The sequence below is a fragment of the Akebia trifoliata genome, chromosome 13 (genome assembly GCF_017979445.1).
Source record: "Akebia trifoliata isolate Shusen 1 chromosome 13, ASM1797944v1, whole genome shotgun sequence".
In the NCBI taxonomy this organism is placed as follows: Eukaryota; Viridiplantae; Streptophyta; class Magnoliopsida; order Ranunculales; family Lardizabalaceae; genus Akebia; species Akebia trifoliata.
The window spans coordinates 33,135,482-33,142,503 of NC_141387.1; positions in this window are offsets into that span (position 1 = coordinate 33,135,482).

Genomic DNA, 7,022 nt, shown 5'->3' on the forward strand with positions numbered 1-7,022 from the left:
CTTGCAAAATGTAAGATTAGGTTTACCCCTTGATCCTTAGTAACATTGTGTTTTCTCGATGATTTAACATTGAAATTTTTTTTGGGGAAATTACTTAAAGGACTCTCATAGAAGGGTTTCTTTCTAAATAGTCCCTAAGTTTTGTGTGTTTACTTGGTAGGACATTAAGTAAACTTTTTCTTTCTAAATGGTCTTTCGTACTTGTGTAAACACCCCATTTTCGCACTCGCCTGATTAATCAACTCGTCAACTCGATTGCGACGATTCTCAATGATGGATGAATATTCTAATTTTTGTTGTTGTTACTAGATATGTTTTTAAAATTCGGATAAGATATTTCAAACAAGTAAATTTTAGAAATCACGCTACGCTAAGAAAATATGACCAAAAACATAGAAACCATCATTCTTGGGACAAAAAGAAGCTTTACGAGAAAAATCATAAAAAAAAAATCAAATTATCAAAATACCCCTAGCATCAAAACATCCCTAGAGTCTATATTACATTTAGGAAAATCCTTTTGAATACATAAAATAACACATTAAGATCAAATAAATCATTTTGCCAATTTTCACAAAATTCGATAAAATTATAAAAACACTCTCATAAGATTCACTATCATTTCATGTCAAAAACCCATTAGTGACACAAACCGATACTCTGATTGAATTCCTTATGAAAAAATGATTTCAAAATATTAAAAAACAACCTCTCAATGCAAAAGTCCTCTTTGAAGGCAAAACGATAATTTTTCAAAGCCTAAAAATCAAAAATCTAAAACTAATAATTAAAACATTAATTAACGTAAAGTGAAATCTTAATAAATTAAGTTAAAAATTTTGAACAAATAAAATCAATTAATCAAGCCCACAGGTCAAATTTTAAGTGGTGCCCCATCTATTTAAGTAGGACTCACATGATATTTATTAAAGAACCCTTTATTGGGGGGTTCTCCAAAAACTTAAAAATCGTCATTCTATGTAACTCACAATTCAAAATTCAAAATTCAAATAAGACCTAGTTAAACCCTAATTGAAACACTTTAACCTTTTATCTAAGAAAACCTAATCTCAAATCTTAATCTCTCAAAAGTTCTTTAAGAAGGGGTATCCACTACCTAAATTCGCAGGTCAAGAAAAATCCTAGGAAAGAGAGGTAAAAAACTCTCCTAAGACTTTCCAAAATCTTAAATTTGAAGCCTCAAGTCCATACATAACATCCAACCCTATTTTTTTACCCAAAAAACACTCAGAAATTCTCAAAACACCCCGAAAAGTTAGAAAATATTTAAATCTAGGAGAAGAAAATCTCATTTCGGAGATCGAAAGCATATCTAACAACGAAAATGAAAACGAGAAGATTCACACAAGAAACACTCTTCGCCAGTTTTGAGGGAATCAACCGTCACAATCACCCATGTAAAGAAGGTAATTTTTTTATTTTAATTTTTAAGTTATTTTTTCTTACAATATAAAACTTTTGGGAAAAGTAGAGACTGACGTTCGTTGGACGGGATTAGTGCCTAATACCTTCTAATCCAGTAATGTGATCCCTAGACCCATTTTTTTTGTAATTCAATACTTTTTATTCGGTTAGAGTCATGTTTCAGTTCCTAGATTGTAAAACTAGGTGACGACTCAAAAAAAAAAAAAAAAAAAAAAACGGATTCACACCCACGAATCGAAGGGACTTTCAACTTGACATTGGTAAAACCCAACTATTTTTAATTTTTGAATTTTCTGACTAAAATACATGGAAAGATTGATTAAAAACTCGAGGTAGCGACTTGTTTAAATGATTTCAACCCAAAAGAACCATTCTTAATCAATTTTCATAAAAAAACTAAGAAAAAAAAAGTGAAAAAATCCTAATTTTTTATATACATCTTCAAAATGTTTGAAAACCTCTTAAAAATGTTTTCTTTTTCTTTCTTAAATCTTTTCTAGTGGAATGGAGTCTCCAAAACTCGATTAAGATGTAAAAAATTCAATTTTTGGATGAAAACAATGAGTTCAAATGATTAAGGTATTCAATAGTGAGAAATGTGGGAGATGAGGTCCATGGACAATTTAGAAAGAAAAAGTTCACTAAATGTCATGATAAGTTACAATTGAAAACGTGTGGACTATTTATAAAGAAGTCCCTCCGCTAAGGTCTTTTAAGTAATTTTTCTCTTATTTTAAATAGTTTTCGAACGGTTATATAATGAATCAAAACTTGGTGAAAAAAAAATAATCAAAATTTCGTTCTTAAATCATCGAGAAAAAACAACCTTGACTTATGGTCAAGAGGGGTAAACCTAATCTTGCATTTTGTAAGGGCTAAACCTAAATCATCGTCGGCGTGGAACGATACATTACTTTTTGCAGGTGGAGAGGTATTGTGTTTTTGGGTGAGGGAGAGACTAGGGGATGAGAAAGGGAATCTTTCCGAGGAGAGTGAATGGGATACGAAAGGGAATGTTTTCAAATACAATTTGAGGACTGGGGAATTAGAAATACGTCCTAGATCATAGAGAGGGGATTGGTTTCTTTACAAAAGCAATCTTGTTCCATTGCCTAAGTTGAAGTGATTTTTCACGTTGAATTATATATAGCTGATGACATTCATTTTCTCTTTGTTTTTATCTTTTACCCCCCTTCTACTGGTAGATTTTGTAAATAAAACTGCACTTTTTAATCGTTTCACTTAATCAAATTGGAGTTAGCTTTATATGGTTTTTTTTTTGTTTTATTTGGCGTGAAATATGTGGTGTTCACTTGAAATTTAACCTAATTCAGACCTTAGAGGGTGGGGGGAAGCCATTCTAGGAGGCCCCACATGCCTAACCTGCTTGTCCAACATGGCCAACACGTTTGGTGCATCGAGCTTGTCATTGACGTGGTTAGCATGTTTGGTCCTCTTTCCCAACACAAAACAAGGTGAGAGGAAAACCCTTGAAGAACTGGCATCATGATTGGGTCTAGGGTTTTTCATATTTTCCCAACATAAGGATATTCATAATTTGAGGTCTAACAATGAACAACATGAATCTTAAGAGTCTGTCTTAACAAAAAATATTAAGATTTAACTCGAGACTTTTGAATGTTGCAGCTTGCATGAATTCTTCTAGGATGCAATTTTTGGTTTGTGCTTGAATTGTTTTTCTTTTTAATCTTTTATTTTGCTTTAAAAAGTATGGTATTTGCCCCCATAATGTCACCAATTGTCATGTCTATCCTTATTTAATTGACATGTCAAGAAAATTAAGTAGATTGAGACACTGAGTTATGGAGGAGCAGACTTTTTTATGTTGGCTCTCTCTTTACTTAACACAGCACACTATGAGAATGTTCTCAAGAAGGTATTAGTTTAGCTAGTTTTTGTAGCAATAGGAAATATTGTTTGCTTCAAAGTAAACCATTAAAAGCTTTTCGAATATTGCAAAAAACCTTTTCAAATATTGCGAAAAACCTTTTCAATAACCACTTAAGTTTGTATTTTCAAAATAAATCTTACAAATATAGCTTACATTTAAAAACAAAAATTATGTAAAACTACAATTTCACTAATGAAATGATAGTAAAATTTTGAGAAATGTTAAGTTTTAGCTCTTGCCAATAATCTACTTAATTTTTAGAGAAATATTATTTTTAAATTCATTTAGCAAATTTCAGACAATAGGTTCTCAAATAGCTCAACATCTAGACAACACACTTAGATAGCAAGTTCCCAAATAGTATATTCAGTTTAGAAACTAGGTTATAAAACCAAGAACCTCCTCTTAGCTTCAATAAATTGCTTAAGCAACAATGGCTTTATGTGCAACTTTTCCAAATTGACCCGTAAGGTTTGTTTGTTTTTGACGTGGAAGGCAGTCAAACATGTCGAATGCGATCACGTGATGTGGTCAATGCATTGGGAGCATTTCACATGTTGATGGTTGTCGATAATGTTTGATTAACTTTTTGCCAAAGCCTTCAACTATCCTCATGTGATGAATCGTTCAACAACAACATGCACCTCAACTAAACACTCGGATATTTCCTTTGTGATTTCACATTTGGATTTTCAAGCCCTTTCTTTTTTCACTAGTAGGTTTTATAGATAAGAAATCTAAAACCTTTTTTTGTATTTGTTCATCAATTTGTGATCTGTAGTTCATCACTAATCTCTCAATCTAATGAATCTAGTTCTTGTTCTTTTTGTAAAAGAGCAAGTTTTTGTTGTTAGATCATTATACAAAGATTTTTTCAAGCTAGCTATATTTTTGGTCTTCGATTTCATTTATTCCTATGAATAATTTTTATGTGGCTTTGGTTCCACGCTTTTTTTGTCATGCCCCCGTTTTAGGATCTAGATTTTCCTAAATTCAGAGGGTAGAGCGAAAAAAAAAATCCAAATGAAGATTTCCAAAGCTTAAATATAATATGGATTTCTTCCAAATAATTTTGATAAAATTTCCCCTAAAATTTGGACTTATGATAAATTTTCACCTGTAGAAATATATATGTATAATCAAAATCCATATATCCATTGCATTCTAACCACCATATCATAATGAATATACATTACTTAAAAAAAATATTATAATTACAATCCAAAAGTGTACATAAATCAACTACACATTTTATATCGATTAACAGTTGTTCATGTAATAAACATTAACTCTCACTTTCTAGATACATACATACAAAAATACACAAGACATATAATGTTAATATATACAAGAAAGTCCAAAACTACACAAAATAGTTTCGCTAAACTCAAATCTCAGCTCACATATAACAGAAATAATGTTCATCATCTTGATCTTGTGATCCCTCTATATAATGTTCTTCATCAAGAATAGGCATATCGATAGTTGAGACATTTGTAATGCTTTATTAGTAGGATGAGTAATAGGAAAATTACTCAATAGTAAACTGACATTTCAAATTAATTGTCATAATATGAGCGAATAAATACACTAATATATTAAAAATAATGTAAATTTTTAGATAAATAATACTCGAAATAGACTAATTTTTAATAAAATGGTAACAGAATATCTCTATTTCACAATGAAAAATAAAAAATTGAAACATAAACATAAACATATTATAAGAATTTCAATACTAGTGGTATGTGTGATAAGAATGATGAGATACATGACCGATATAAAAGTATCGATCTATATATCGATGTTTTAGTATTTAACCAGTGTAGAACTCACCGTTAGTTCTTGATTAGTCGGTCTGGCAATTTACCATAATTGGTTGATTGTGTTTTTCGACTCAGGTTAGCTGTTGATCCCTAATGAAAATCAATCGTTTGACTATTATAGACTATAAATGATCATTTGACAAGTCAACTTTATCGTACCTCTGTGGTATGCATGTGTCATTAATCAATCTAATCATCTACAAACCATCTTTACAATATAATTTATTATTTTTCAATAAATATGAGATAGGAACTTTTTGAATAGTAAGTATTGAGATATTCTCAATTGGTATCTCATACTACCGAAGAGAATATCAAACTCTTATTATTCTCAATTAATTGGTAGCTTTTAGAAAAAGTTATCGATTAATCTTATGGGCATTCATTACCCCTTTAATGGATAGTAAAAATAATTATTATATTTTTCAAAATTCATTTGAAATAAATTAAAACAAGTTTACAAGGGTGACGATATTCCCAGGTATCCTAGAATTATAAATATGCAGTAGTATATCAAAAACAGTAAACATATATGTACATCATCCAAATTGCATCCCATGCTCTATTACACAATGCTAAAAAATACTCTAAACCTGAAAATTCCTCAACACAAGCACATATAGTCGAGAATCCCATTCTCAATTCTAACCAATTAAAAGTCCTATTCTCAATTATAAATAATCGAGACTTTCATTCTCGATTTCAAATTTAAACTTAAACATTTCATTTTTTTATTTATAAATAATCACCCAATGAAAATATATTTTCAAAACAGGGCATCTTAATAGTTTTTAAAACGAACACACTACAAAAATTATTATGAAAATCAATTTGTTAAATAAATTGATTTTCTAGTTACACTTACCCAAATTCATTTAGTTTTATTTCACGATATTTAAATATCAGAGAAACAATATAAAACAAATTATTCTACAATTCGATGCATGAATTTTGAATTTAAATCATATTAAATTTGAAACTAACTTTCAAAATTGAAATAAAATATATTTCATTGAAAACTATACTACAAATTTGAAATTATAAGTTTCCTACCTTCGTAACTAGGTTTTACCATCCCTACGACATTAAAATGATTTTTTTAATTTAATTTCCTCGATGATTCGATCAAATAATTCGGTGACTAAGTAGATCTTGAAGTCGTAAATATTTTTTTCTTTAGTATTAGATCTTAATTTACATCCTAAACGCGTTTAAATCTTGATTGAACGTAATGTGAGCGAATCCACTTTCAAACTCACTCATCTGTGTTTCGATTTTAATCTCACGGTTATAATGAACATCAATTTATTTATTTTTACTTTATAATAATATATAAACAAATACAACTGTGTATTACATCTTCTAATACATTTTAACTTATAATATAATATAATATAATATAATAATATTTATATTTATTTTAATTACATTCTACCCTTTAACATTTCAAAATTTTCAAATCTATCCTTTTTACATAAATAATTATAATTAAATCCAATTTTACTAAAATAATTTATTTTAATATTTTAATAATATAAAAATAATTAAATATATATTTTTTTCATGTGGAATATTTAATCTTCTAAGAAATAATATTCATTTAGTAATGTGGATGATAATTGTTCATCATTCCTCTTGGTTGCTATTATATTGCTGAAATGCACGACATTGAATTTCATTTAAGTGGATTTTTTTATTGCATAAATTCCTATTGTTTTAAGCAGACCATGAATGGAGCATTTTCATAAATCAAGTCCAAAAAGAATGGAACTACAATAAAACGAGAGAAAAAATCAACCTAGTTGAAAGCGCCCTCGATCCGCGGGGTGCGCGGATCC